Genomic DNA, 14,973 nt, shown 5'->3' with positions numbered 1-14,973 from the left:
ATCTCGCGCTCCTCCTCTAGAAGATCCACTCCGTCTTGCCTTGCTTGCTCTGCTTCAGCTTCGGAGAAGAGTTCAACTCATGGAGCGTTGTGAAGCAAATCACTCGGAAGGACTGCCTCTGCTCCGTAAACGAGGAAGAACGGGGATCGCCCTGTAGATCTATTTGGGGTTGTGCGGAGACCCCACAGCACCGAAGGCAGTTCGGTGACCCATGCGCCGGCAGCATGTCCCACTTCCCACAGGAGTCGAGGCTTCAAACCTTGCAGAATAAGTCCATTCGCCCGCTCTGCTTGCCCGTTTGTTTGGGGATGCGCCACAGATGCGAAATCCACTCGAATACCTTGGTCTGTACAGAAACCTTTGAATCTGTCTGAGTCAAAGTTTGTGCCGTTGTCAGTGATTATGCTGTGCGGCACCCCGAATCTGGAGATGATGTCCCTGACAAACTTGATGTCTGTAAGGGCGTCGAGCTTCTTGATGGGCTTGGCTTCAATCCACTTTGTGAACTTGTCGACTGCCACCAACAGATGTGTGAATCCCCCTTGGCCTGTCCTGAATGGACCGAGTGTATCTAATCCCCACACTGCAAACGGCCAAACAAGAGGGATTGTCTTCAATGCGGACGTTGGCTTGTGGGATTTGTTCGAGTAGAACTGACAGCCTTCACATCTGTCGACCATATCCTTCGCCATTTCATTTGCCTGCAACGAGAAGAAGCCAGCTCTGAATGCTTTGGCGACGATTGCCCTTGAGGAGGCGTGATGACCGCAGGTTCCCGGGTGAATTTCTTCCAGGATTAACTGTCCCTCCTCAGGGGAGATGCATCGTTGAAGGACGCCTGAAAAACTTTCCTTGTACAACTGGCCATCAATGACAGTGAACGACTTTGACCTGCGGACGATCTGTCTGGCTTGGACTTCGTCTTCTGGTAATTCTTGCCTCAGGATGTATGCAATGAACGGCACAGTCCAATCGGGGGTGATGGCAAGAATCTCCATGATCAAATCAACCACAGCAGGGACTTCGACTTCAGTCGGATCTGTCGAGCTCTTTGGTTGTACTGGTTCTTCTGTGAAAGGATCCTCTTTAACTGAGGGAAGGTGAAGGTGCTCGAGGCAGACATCACTTGGGACTGGTCTCCGAGTGGATCCAAGTTTCGCCAATTCATCAGCTGCTTGTTTTTTCAGTCGTGGAACATGGTGGAGTTCCAGACCTTAAAACTTTTTCTCGAGCTTCCTCACTTCATTGCAATATGTGGTCATGGTGGGGTTCCTTACGTCCCACTCCTTCATCACTTGATTGACTACCAAATCTGAATCGCCGTGGACCATCAGGCGACGGACGCCGAGTGTGATGGCCATGCGCAATCCATAAAGGAGAGCCTCATACTCTGCCTCATTGTTGGAGGAATCGAAGTGTATCTGCAACACATACTTGAGTTTGTCACCCTTTGGCGATATGATCACAACGCCAGCGCCGGAGCCATTCAGCATCTTGGACCCATCGAAGAACAGTGTCCAATGAGCCGAGTAGATGTGGGTCGGTTGCTGTTGTTCTACCCATTCTGCTATGAAGTCAGCCAGAGCTTGAGACTTTATAGCTTTCTTGGCCTCGAACTTGATATCGCAGTATAACATCTCCATCGCCCACTTTGCCACTCGGCCCGACGCGTCCCGATTGTGGAGGATTTCCAACAACGGAGCATCAGAAACGACAGACACCGAGTGGTCTTGGAAATAATGAGCCACCTTCTTCGCAGTCATGTAAATCCCGTAGATAAGTTTTTGATAGTGGGGATACCTCTGCTTGGAAGGAGTCAGGACTTCGGAGACATAATACACTGGCCGTTGAACCTTGTATGCTTTGCCTTCTTCTTTGCGTTCGACTGTGAGAACAGTGCTGACGACTTGATTTGTAGCCGCGATGTACAGAAGAAGGGGTTCTTTACTGAGTGGAGCAGTAAGAACCAACTGGGTGGAAAGTAGGACTTTGAGGTCGTCGAATGCGATTTGGGCTTCATCTGTCCACTCGAAAGTATCTCACTTCTTCATGAGTCGGTACAGAGGAAGTGCCTTCTCGCCGAGTCGACTGATAAACCTGCTCAAAGCCGCTAAGCAACCTGTGAGCCTTTGAACATCGTGTATTCTGACCGGCCGCTCCATTCGGACGTTGGTCCCGATCTTTTCGGGGTTGACGTCGATCCCTCGTTCGGAAACGAAGAAACCGAGTAACTTTCCGCTGGGAACACCGAATGAACACTTGGCTGGGTTGAGCTTGATATCGTACCTATGAAGGTTGGCGAATGTTTCTTCCAAGTCAGTCAGCAGGTCGGAACCTTTGCGTGACTTGACTACGATATCATCCATATATGCCTCCACATTTCGATCGATCTGGTCAAGGAGACATTTTTGGATCATGCGCATAAAGGTTGCTCCTGCATTCTTCAAAACGAATGGCATAGTGATGTAGCAGAAGCACCCGAATGGGGTGATGAAGGCTGTTTTTAATTCATCTAGGCCATACAGACGAATCTGATGATAGCCCGAGTAGGCATCAAGGAATGACAAACGCTCGCAGCCCGTAGTCGAATCGACAATTTGATCGATGCGGGGGGAACGGGAAATGCTCTTTCGGGCAGACCTTATTGAGATGCTTGAAGTCGATGCACATTCGGAGGGACTTGTCCTTCTTGGGCACCATGACAACATTGGCGAGCCACTCGGAGTGGTGTACCTCGCGGATGAAGTTGGCTGCCAAAAGCTTAGCCACCTCTTCTCCGATTGCCTTCCTCTTGTGCGCGGCGGACCGGCGCAGGCGTTCTCGGACAGGCCGAGCAGCAGGATCCACATGGAGTCGGTGCTCAGCCAATTCCCTGGGTACACCTGGCATGTCAGCGGGCTTCCATGCAAAAATGTCCCAGTTCTCACGGAGGAATTGGATGAGCTCGGCTTCCTATTTAGGATCGAGGGTGGTGGAGATGTTCGTCGGAGCAGCGGTGTCGTCCGTCGGGTGGATGCTGACCTTCTTCGTCTCTCCCGCCGACTGGAATGCGGATTCCGAAGCTGGCTTCTTCGAACGCATCAAGTCAGCGGGGTCGACTGTCTTCTTGTACTCGTCGAGCTCGAGGACAGCCATCTGTTGATCGACGATCCTCGATCCCTGCTGCAGACACTCCTCGGCCCGCTGCCGATTGCCTGTGATAGTGATCACACCTTTTGGGCCTGGCATCTTCAGCTTCAGGTACACGTAACATGGATGGGCCATGAAACGCGCATACGCCGGGCGGCCCAGAATCGCGTGGTACGCACTCTGGAAATCCACCACCTCGAACGTCAGCTTTTCCTTGCGGAAGTTCTTGTCGGAGCCGAAGTTGACGTCCAACGCAATCTGGCCGAGTGACTTGGCCTTTCGTCCAGGTATGACTCCATGGAACTGCATGCTGCTCTCGCTAAGTTTGGACATCGGAATGCCCATCCCCTTGAGAGTGTCAGCATACATGATGTTCAGGCCGCTGCCGCCGTCCATGAGGACTTTGCGCAGTCGGACTCCTTCCACCACCGGGTCGACGACCAGGGCCTGCCTCCCTGGGGTGGGTACACGTGCTGGATGATCCGACTGGTCAAAGGTGATCGCAGTCTGAGACCATTTGAGGAACATGGGGTTGGTCGGGGTGGCCATGTTCACCTCCCTGTTCACCAGCTTCAGTCGACTCTTGCTTTCAACGTCAAAAAAAATCATCAGTGTTGCATGGATTTGGGGGAACGGATCCTCCTTGTCCTCCTCATCCTGTTCATTGTCCTTTTCACTCGGCTGCCCTTCGCCGAACCCCTGGATCAGGAGGCGACATTGCCGAGTGGTATGCTTCGGAAATATGGCATTGCCCTCTTCATCCATCTTCGTGTGGATTGGACATGGCTGGTCCAGGATGTGGTTCCCGAACTGCTTCTTCTTGGGGGTGAACTGAGCCTTCCTCTTGCCTTTGAACTTGGCATTGGTAACGGTTGCGGCCTCTGCCTGCGGAGTGGACGGAGCTTTCTGCTTCTGCTTCCGAGTGCTGTTCCCATCTCCATCGGCGACTGCTTCGTGCTTGCCGCTACGAATGTGGTCCTCTTCTTCGCCATTTGCATAGCATGCTGCTATCTCCATCATCTTGCTCATGGAGATGTCGCCCGTTCGACCGAACTTCAGGTACAGATCTCTGTACCGCACACCTGCCTTGAAGGCGCAGACTGCTTGGTGCTCTGTGACGTTCTCCACCGTGTGGTAGAGGGTTGTCCAACGCTGGATGAAATCGCGCAGGGGCTCATTCTGCTTCTGGACACAGTGCTGGAGCTCCACGAGACCGGTAGGGCGTTTGCACGTCCCCTCGAAGGTCCTGATGAAGACTCGGGCCAGATCTGCCCAACTGTAGATGCTTGAAGGAGCCAACTGGTTCAGCCACGCTTGTGCCGAGCCATCGAGCATCAGGGGGAGATGTTTCATGGCGACTTGGTCGTCTCCACCGCCGATCTGGACTGCCACTCAGTAGTCGTCCAGCCACGTTTCTAGCTTGGATTCTCCTGTAAACTTGCTGATTCCCGTCGCCAATCGGAAGTTGGGAGGGATGTCAGCCAAACGGATGGCTCGACTAAAACACTCGGGGCCAGAGACAATGGTCCTGCTTCCACTCGGACGGTCTATATCGTGACCATCGCGGTGGGCCCGACCCCTGTCGACCCTCCTCTGGGCGATATATCCTCTTGCGTCAGGTCTTGGATCATAAGTGTCACCGATCGAACGCCGATCATCATGATGTCAGGGCCCGCAGGGCCCACCCCACGGAGGGGTGCGTGAACGGCAACGATCTTCGGGATTCATGGAACGGCTGCCTCCCCTGTGTCGCTGATGAGAACCGGGGCTGTGAAATGATCGATGCGTGTTTGCGCGAACAGAACTATTGTGGATCCCGTTGTGCGACTAGGAGACCGCCGAATTTTGCTGCTGCGCCGTGTGCAGCAGGGCACGGATCTGGTCGATCCCTCTGCGAGCCTCTGAATCAGTCGGCTGGAGGGAATCGGCTATCTTGGCGGCGGCAGCCAGGTTGAGGACGGGTGTGCGGAACACCTCCATGTTGCTCTGACGAGTGCGCCGACTAGCAGAACGGCGGGGCTGACGGCGAGCGCCGGAGGTTTCGCCGACCTCGTGCTCGTTCCGGCCGGTTTGGCAGGGACTTTCATGGGAGTTGGCCATGTGCACTTCGGCTGCAAGCCCGCGACCCACGTACTCGGATGGAAACTCAGTCGGAACTGAGTCCGAGCGCTGGGACGGCGGCGCTACTACAACCGACTCGAGGACCGCCACTTGTGAAGACGTGCTCTGGCGCGCCTGGGCGTGTTGCACCCAACGCTGGAGCCACGGATGGCGGGACCGCTTGTTGCGGCGCGCGACGGGGGCGAAGGTCGACACCGGAGCCGACTGCTGGAGAAGAAGGACGCCGCGGGCGCCGGCACGGAAGTGTGTAGCCCCGCGACTAGGGAGCGCCTCGACGTCGATAGGAGCATCCCGAAGCCATGCCGAATCGTCAACGATGAAGGAGAGAGCACCGAAGAGGATCTCATGACCCATGCACAAATCTCCACCGGACGACATGATGAAAAGATGTAGTCGCAAACTCGCCGAAAGTCGCTTAGACGCCCGCCCCACGGTGGGCGCCAACTGTCGTGGGTATAAGTCTGAGAGTAAATGTATGGGGTACGAAAGGATGGGCAGAGCCTTAGCTACGGCGAGGTTGTATGAGTTCATGCCCCTCTACGGTGGAGGTAAAAGCCCTACGTCTCAGTGTTCTTGGGAGCTTGATGTCGAGTGGAATGTGGATTACAGTGAATTGCTAACCCCTGCACCAGTGGGGAAGGGCGACTTATACAGAGTGCGTTGCCCTTCACAACGGTTCGGTGCACAGGGGTGGAGTAGTGGTGATTAAATGTCTACGTTACAGGTAACGTATGCCTTAAATGCTAATAAAGGTACATGAAAGCGTATGACCGTTGCCCTCCAGGGGGGTTATGATGTACAGAGTGGAATCCAGTCGATAAGTTTGATACGCTCGGAATGCTCATCTCCGACTGGATGTGGAGGAATCGTCACCGACTGGATGATGGGAAGTCCTTAATTCAGTCGGAACTGACTAAGGGCCTTGTCCCTTATGAAGGGTAGTCCTTGGGTAGGACCTGTAGGGCAGGCCTATGACCCTACCCTAGGACTATAACCCCATCACTTAGGCTTTTATGGCATCCTTGAATCTCTTGGGGTGCCTTGGGCTTCCCCAAGCTTGAGCTCTTGCCACTCTTTATCTCTTTGTCCATAAGAACTTCACCCAAAACTTGAAAACTTCACAACACGAAACTTAAACAGAAACTCGTGATAACGTTAGTACAAGAAAGCAAACCACCACTTCCTTAGGTACTATAGCAAACTCAAATTCTACTTGTGCTGATGTTGGGTTACTGTACTTTCAATCTTTCATGGCTAATACCCCCCGATACTATCCATAGTTTCATCAAAATAAGCAACCAACACAACAAAAAACAGAATCTGTTAACAGCAGACTAGTCTGTAGCAATCTGTATGTTTCGTATACCTCTGGTACTTCAACAATTCTGAAATATTACGACAGTCTGAAGAATTTGCGTAGCAATCAGCAGCAAAAAGAATCAACTCAAAAGCTCTTACAAAAAAAAATGAAAATTCTTTTCTTGAGCAGAAAGTTTCTGTCTTTCCCAACATGACCAAACGATCATCCTCAAGACTAATCATAACGGTTTTGCTTGGCACAAACGCAAAAAGAAACACAAAAAACACAATCATAACAGAATTATGAAAGTGTGAAAAACACAAAACAGAAAGAAAAAGGATAGATTCGTTGGGTTGCCTCCCAACAAGCGCTTTTGTTTAACGCCCTTAGCTAGGCGAAAGTGATGGAATCACGTATAGTCATATTTGGTGCTCAAACCATAAGTAGCGTGATCATTTATCATCTTAAGATTTTCATCTTTATTAGATGACTCACCACTAGCTTTAGGAACAAAAACAGGCTTGACAATCTTTTTGAGAGTAAGATTTGGAGTATTTTGCACAGCGGCAAAAGCGGAACCCAAGTTGGTTATGACATCTTCTAATTTGCCAATTCTGGAAGAATCATTAACTATAAGTTCCTTCTCCTTTTAAATTTTCAAAAAGTTTCTCACTTTGGATCCGTACTGAGTAATTTGATTGTGGATCTTTCTATCCAAACCCTCAATAAGTTCAACTGTGGCAATTTTGTTTTCAATAGCGTCAAGCCTTTGCATCACGTGCTCCAAGGTCAAGATAGTTCCATTAACCATGAGCGGGGGTGAGCCTACCAAATTAATGATAGCTCTGTAGGAGTCAACAGTATGGCTCCCCAAAAAGTTCCCGCCTACAATGGTATCAAGGATATACCTATTCCAAGGAGAAATTCCAACATAGAAACTGCGAAGGAGGACGGTAGTGGATTGCTTACGAGTAGATCTACTTTGAGCATTGCAAATCCTGTACCAAGTGTCCTTCAAATTTTCTTCCTCCTTCTGCTTGAAATTGAGAACTCCATTCTCAGGGGTGTCGTTTGGAGTGGTGGGACTAGCCATTGATGGACTATGTCACACACAAACGAGCAGGAAGAGAGGGTGAAACGGACAAAAGAAAATGACGAAGGAGAAAGGCGAAGAAAACGGCGAAGGAGAAAGGCGAAAGGCGAATGAAAATGGAAAATGTGAAGTGGGGGAGAGGAAAACGAGAGGCAACTGGCAACAAAAGTAAATGCAAGAGAATAGTTTGTGAGACCTACTTGGATAGATCTTGCTTTCTCCTCCCCGGCAACGGCGCCGGAAATAGGCGTGTTGTCGGGAGAATATCCTTCACGATCCTCCTCGGCAAGCGATCCTCTTCCCCGGCAACGGCGCCAGAAATACTTGTGATGTTTGCTGTGTACCCCTCGCAATTGTGCCAGAAATACTCCTACTACGGCACGTTGGTATCCCCTCGAAACGGAAAGGGTGATGTAGCACAGCGACGGTAAGTATTTCCCTTAGTTTGAGAACCAAGGTATCAATCCGGCGGAAGAGTATCTCACCAACCTCCACAAACACAAAAGCTTGCACCCAACGCTATGAAGGGGTTGTCAATCCCTTATAGATTGTTTGCCAAGTGAGAACTGAAAGTAACAAAGTAACAAAGCAAAGTAAAAGTGGAGTTGTAAACGATGGATGTGAATAGACCCGGGGGTTGTAGTGTTTACTAGTGGCTTCTCTCATGAAAGCAAGTAGACGGTGGGTGAACAAATTACTGCCGAGTAATTGATAAAATTGTGCAGAGTCGTGACGATATCTATGCAATGATTATTTCTATAGGCATCACGTCCGAAACAAGTAGACCGATACTTTCTGCATCTACTACTATTACTCCACACATCGACCGCTATCCAACATGCATCTAGTGTATTAAGTCCATAAGAACAGAGTAACGCCTTAAGCAAGATGATATGATGTAGAGGGATAATCTCAAACCAATGATAAAAACCCCATCTTTTTACCCTTGATGGCAACTGCTTGATGTGTGCCTTGCTGCCCCTACTGTCACTGGGAAAGGTCACCACATGGCAGAACCCAAAACCAAGCACTTCTCCCATTGCAAGAATCATAGATCTAGTTGGCCAAACAAAACCCAAGACTCGGAGAGACTTACAAGGATATCAAATCATGCATATAAGAAATCAACAAAGACTCAAATATATATCATAGATAATCTAGTCACAAGTCCACAATTCATCGGATCTCGACAAACACACCGCCAAAGAAGATTACATCGGATAGATCTCCATGAAGATCATGGAGAACTTTATATTGAAGATCCAAGAGAGAGAAGAAGCCATCTAGCTACTAACTACGGACCCGTAGGTCTGAAGTGAACTACTCACGAGTCATTGGAGGGGCGATGATGATGATGAAGAAGCCCTCCACCTCCAAAGTCCCCCTCCGGCAGGGCACCGGGAAGGGTCTCCAGATGAGATCTCGCGGAAACGGAAGCTTGTGATGGCGGAAAAGTATTTTCGAGGCTCCCCTGATTTTTTGCGGAATATTTGGGAATATATAGGCACAAAACCTAGGTTAGGAGGCGGCCAGGGAAGCCACAAGTTTGCACACCGCCGCCTCCCCTGGTGGCGGAGTGGGCCCTTGTGGGCTCCCTGGGGCCCACCTGGCCTGACCCAAAGTGACCCTGGACTTTTTCCGTTCGGGAAAAAATCATTTCGGGATTTTTATTCCGTTTGGACTCCGTTCCAAAATCAGATATGAAAAGAGTCAAAAACACGGAAAAACAGGAACTGGCACTTGGCACTGAATCAATAAGTTAGTCCCTAAAAAGATATAAAAAGGTACATAAAACATAGAAAGAAGACAAGATAACAACGTGAAACTATAAAAAAATTATAGATACGTTTGAGACGTATCAAAGGTACATAAAACAACCAAAGAAGACAAGATAACAGCGTGAAACCATAAAAAATTATAGATATGTTTGAGACGTATCGGCGTGCAGGTTGGCGTACGACGGCTGCGGAGAACGCACGGGGTGGCGTAACGTTGGCGTCGGAGACGGCGCGTGGTGGAGTAGCGGCAGCGGCCGTGACGTATGGGGTGGGGTCACGCCGGCGACGGAGAGAGAAGATAGGGTTTTCCTTTTTTTCCCAAACCAACCGTCGAAGCGTGGGCTGACGTGGCGTACGTACGACGGATGGAGGGACGTACGACGGGCGGGCGGACGGGACGACGGATACTGTATACGCTGTGTAAAGACCATACTGCCCTTATAGATTTAGAGAGTTGTACCGAAGTCTTCTCTTAAGTGAAACGATCAGCCCAACTACAAAAAGTAAACTTATGATACATAGCCCAACCAACATCAACAGCTACGGCCTAGCACGTACCTAGTTTCCAAGATGACTACTTGGATGTTTCTTAAAAAAATCACTCAAACGAACTAATTTTTCAAGATTTTTGGTCTTACCATATCATCTCTTGGCATGTGGCCTTTGGATTTTTCTCCTCGGCCTTCTAATTAACCTTCTTCGATCATCTCTTTCTACAACTTTCAGCAAAATTTATTAAATCATTAGTTAAGGCATACACCTTTCAACGATTACTCCCATCTCGATAGGTTGCGACAAGTGACGCACTGCATGGGTGTCACTTGTAGCAATCTGAGAGTTTTCCCTTTTTTCATAGATCCGTATTTTTAAAATATTTTATATCCTAAACCGTGCGTCCAAATCTCGAACCGTTTCCACCGTTAGTTTTCTCGCGTCGAGATCTTTAAAACTAGATACCATTGGTAAGTCCATTTTGCATCATGCTTTCATGTTGATATTTATCGCTTTATGGAGTGTTATTATACTTTGTGGTACCATACATATGTCTTTTCTCTCTTATGTTGCAAGGTTTATTTGAAGAGGGAGAATACCGACAGCTGGAATTCTGGACTGGAAAAGGAGCAAGTCCGAGTCCTCTATTCTGCGCAACTCCAAATGCCCTGAAAATCAACGTGGAATTTTTTGGAAATATATAAAAAATACTGGGCGAAAGAAGTGTCAGAGGGGAGCTGCCAGGGGTCCACAAGCCTGGTTGCCACGACCTACCCCCCTGGCCGTGCAACAGGGCTTGTGGGCACCCTGGTGGCCCACTGGCCCCCCTCTTTTGCTATATGAAGGGTTTCGTCCGCGAAAAAAATTTAGTGTGGAGCTTTTTCGTGGATTCGCCGCCGCCACGAGGCGGAACTTGAGCAGAACCAATCTAGAGCTCCGGCAAGACGATCCTGTCTGGGAAACTTCCCTCCCGGAGGGGGAAATCGTCGCCTTCATCATCACCAACACTCCTCTCGTCGGAGGGGAGTCATCTCCATCAACATCTTCATCAGCACCATCTCCTCTCCAAACACTAGTTCATCTCTTGTAACCAATCTCCGTCTCGCGACTCCGATTGGTACTTGTAAGGTTGCTAGTAGTGTTGATTACTCTTTGTAGTTGATGCTAGCTGGATTACTTGGTGGAAGAGTTTATGTTCAGATCCTTGATGCTACTCATTACACCTCTGATCATGATTATGATTATGCTTTGTGAGTAGTTACTTTTTTCCCGAGGACATGGGATAAGTCATGCTAATAATAGTCATGTGAATTTGGTATCCGTTCAGTATTTTGATATGTTGTATGTTGTTTTTCTCTAGTGGTGTTATGTGAACCTCGACTACATAACACTTCACCATATTTGAGCCTAGAGGAAGGCATTGGGGAGTAGTAAGTAGATGATGGGTTTCTAGAGTGACAGAAGCTTAAACCACAGTCTATGTGTTGCTTCGTAAGGGGCTGATTTGGATCCACTAGTTTAATGCTATGGTTAGACGTTGTCTTAATTCTTCTTTCGTAGTTGCGGATGCTTGCGAGAGGGGTTAATCATAAGTGGGACGCGTGTCCAAGTAAGGTCAGTACCCAAGCGCCGGTCCACCCACATTTCAAACTATCAAAGTAACGAACGCGAATCATATGAACATGATGAAACTAGCATGACAGAAATTCCCGTGTGTCCTCGGGAGCGTTTTTCATCTTATAAGACTTTGCTCAGGCTTGTCCCTTGCTACAAAAGGGATTGGGACACTTTGCTGCACCATTGCTACTACTTGTCACTTGTTACTTTTCGCTTGCTACGTTTCACCTTACTACACCATCACTTGTTACCGCTACTTTCAGTGCTTGCAGTTATTACCTTGCTGAAAACCGTTTATCAGATACTTCTTCTCCTCATTGGGTTCGACACCCTTACTTATAGAAAGGACTACGATTGATCCCCTATACTTGTGGGTCATCAAAACTCTTTTCTGGCGCCGCTGCCGGGGAGGAAAGCGCCTTTGGTAAGTGGAATTTGGTAAGGAAACATTTATATACTGTGCTGAAATTTATTGTCGCTTGTCACTATGGAAACTGTTCCTTTGAGGAATTTGTTCGGGGTATCTTCACCACGAACAGAAGCACGAGGGGTTGCTCCTCAACCTGAAGTACCTACTGAAAATAACTTCTATGAAATTCCTTCGGGTATGCTTGAGAAACTGCTAGCTAATCCTTTTACAGGAGATGGATCTTCACATCCAGACTTGCATCTAATCTATGTAGATGAAGTTTGTGGTTTATTTAAGCTTGCAGGTTTGCCCGAGGATGAGGTAAAGAAGAAAGTCTTTTCCTTTATCTTTGAAGGATAAGGCGTTGACATGGTATAGGCTATGTGATGATACTGGATCATGGGACTACAATCGGTTGAAATTGGAATTTCATCAAAAGTTTTATCCTATGCATTTAGTACATCGTGATCGGAATTATATTTATAACTTTTGGCCTCGTGACAGGGATAGCATAGCTCAAGCTTGGGGGAGGCTTAAATCAATGCTATATTCATTCCCCAATCATGAGCTCTCTAGAGAAATTATCACTCAAAACTTTTATGCTCGGCTTTCTCATGAAGATTGTACCATGCTTGACACTTCTTGTACTAGTTCTTTTATGAAGAAGGATATTGACCACAAGTGGAATTTATTGGAAAGAATCAAACGTAACTCTGAAGATTGGGAGCTTGAAGAAGGTAAGGAGTCAGGTATGAATTTCCAGTTTGATTGCGTTAAATCTTTTGTTGAAACAAACACTTCTAGAGATTTTAGCGCTAAGTATGGACTTGACTCTGAGATAGTAGCTTCTCTATGTGAATCTTTTGTTGCTCATGTTGATCTTCCCAAAGAGAAGTAGTTTAAGTATCATCCGCCTGTAGAAGTCAACATAGTTAAAATCAATCTAGTTGAAGAGAAAGTCATCGCCTTTAATGATCCTATTGTTCCTTGTGCCTACACTGAGAAACCACCTTACCCTGCTAGGAAAAAGGATTATTCTAAAGCTCCAACTGTGATACGTAGGGGTTACATTAGACCACTTGCACCCCCTGAGGAAATTAGAGTTTAACCTAGTGTTGCTGTTATCAAAGATGTCTTAGCCGAAGACATAGACGGGCATGTTATCAAATTCTGAGGACTTCGCTAGAATTGCTAAACCTCACGCGAAAGACAAATACGGACCTGTAGTTGGCCTGCCCGTTGTTTCTGTCAAGATAGGAGATCACTGTTATCATGGTTTATGTGATATGGGTGCTAGTGTTAGTGTGATACCCCGGTCCCTATATGATGAAATCAGAGATGAGATTGCACCTGCTGAGTTAGAACCCATTGATGTCACTATTACGCTAGCTAATAGAGACACTATCTGCCCTGTGGGAATTGTGAGAGACATAGAAGTCCTGTGTGGTAAGACGAAGTATCCTACTGATTTCCTCGTCCTTGCTACTACAGAAGATAGCTTTTGTCCCATCATATTTGGTAGACCTTTTCTCAACACTATCAATGCTCACATTGATTGCATTAAACAGACTGTCACTGTTAGTTTCGAGGGTGTGTCTCATGAATTTAACTTCTCCAAGTTTGGAAGACAACCCATGAAAAAGATTCGTCTGGTAGGGATGAAATCATTGCTCTTGCCTCTATTGCCGTACCTCCTATGGATCCTTTAGAGCAATATCTACTTGAGCATGAAAATGATATGCATATGGATGAAAGAGATGAGATAGATAAAATTGTTTTAGAACAATATTCTATTCTCAAGAATAATCTGCCTGTTGAACTGCTTGGGGATCCTCCCACACCAAAGGGTGATCCTGTGTTCGAGCTAAAACAATTACCACATACTCTTAAGTATGCCTATCTTGATGAGAAGGAGATATATCCGGTTATTATTAGTGCTCACCTCTCGAATCACGAAGAGAAGAAGTTATTAAAAAGTTTGAGGAAGCACCGTGCTGCTATTGGATATACTCTTGATGATCTTAAGGGTATTAGTCCCACTCTATGTCAACACAAGATTAAAACCGATCCTGATTCTAAGCCAGTTGCTGATCATCAACGGAGATTAAATCCGAGGATGAAAGAGGTCGTGAGAAAAGAAATATTAAAGCTTCTGGAAGCAAGAATCATTTATCCTGTTGCTCATAGTGATTGGGTAAGTCCAGTACATTGCGTACCTAAGAAGGGAGGTATCACCGTCGTTCCTAATGATAAGAATGAAGTAATCCCACAGAGGATTATTACTGGCTATAGGATGGTGATAGACTTCCGGAAACTGAACAAGGCAACCAGGAAAGACCATTATCCTTTGCAGTTTATCGACCAAATGCTAGAAAGGCTATCTAAACACACACACTTCTGCTTTCCAAACGGCTATTCAGGTTTCTCGCAAATACCTGTTGCACAATCTGATCAGGAGAAAACCACTTTCACCTGCCGCTTCGGTACCTTTGCTTATAGACGTATGCATTTTGGCTTATGCAATGCACGTGCCACCTTTCAAAGATGTATGATGGCAATATTCTCTGACTTTTGTGAAAAGATTGTTGAGGTTTTCATGGATGATTTCTCCGTTTATGGTTCTTCCTTTGACGATTGCCTCGGAAACCTTGATCGAGTCTTACAGAGATGCAAATATACCAACCTCGTCTTGAACTGGGAGAAGTGCCACTTCATGGTTAATGAAGGCATCATTTTAGGACACAAAATCTCTGAGAAAGGCATTGAAGTTGATAAGGCTAAGGTTGATGCAATTGATAAAATGCCTTGCCCCACAGATATCAGAGGTATACGAAGTTTCCTAGGTCATGCTGGTTTCTATAGAAGGTTCATTAAAGACTTCTCTAAGATTTCTAGGCCTCTTACCAACCTCTTGCAGAAGGATGTTCATTTTGTTTTCGATGATGATTGTGAGGAAGCTTTCGAAATACTTAAGAAGGCCTTGATAACCGCACCTATTGTTCAACCACCTGATTGGAACTTGCCCTTTGAAATC

Source organism: Hordeum vulgare, chromosome 5H, assembly GCF_904849725.1.
Source record: "Hordeum vulgare subsp. vulgare chromosome 5H, MorexV3_pseudomolecules_assembly, whole genome shotgun sequence".
Taxonomy (NCBI): domain Eukaryota; kingdom Viridiplantae; phylum Streptophyta; class Magnoliopsida; order Poales; family Poaceae; genus Hordeum; species Hordeum vulgare.
This window is presented reverse-complemented; position numbering follows the sequence as displayed.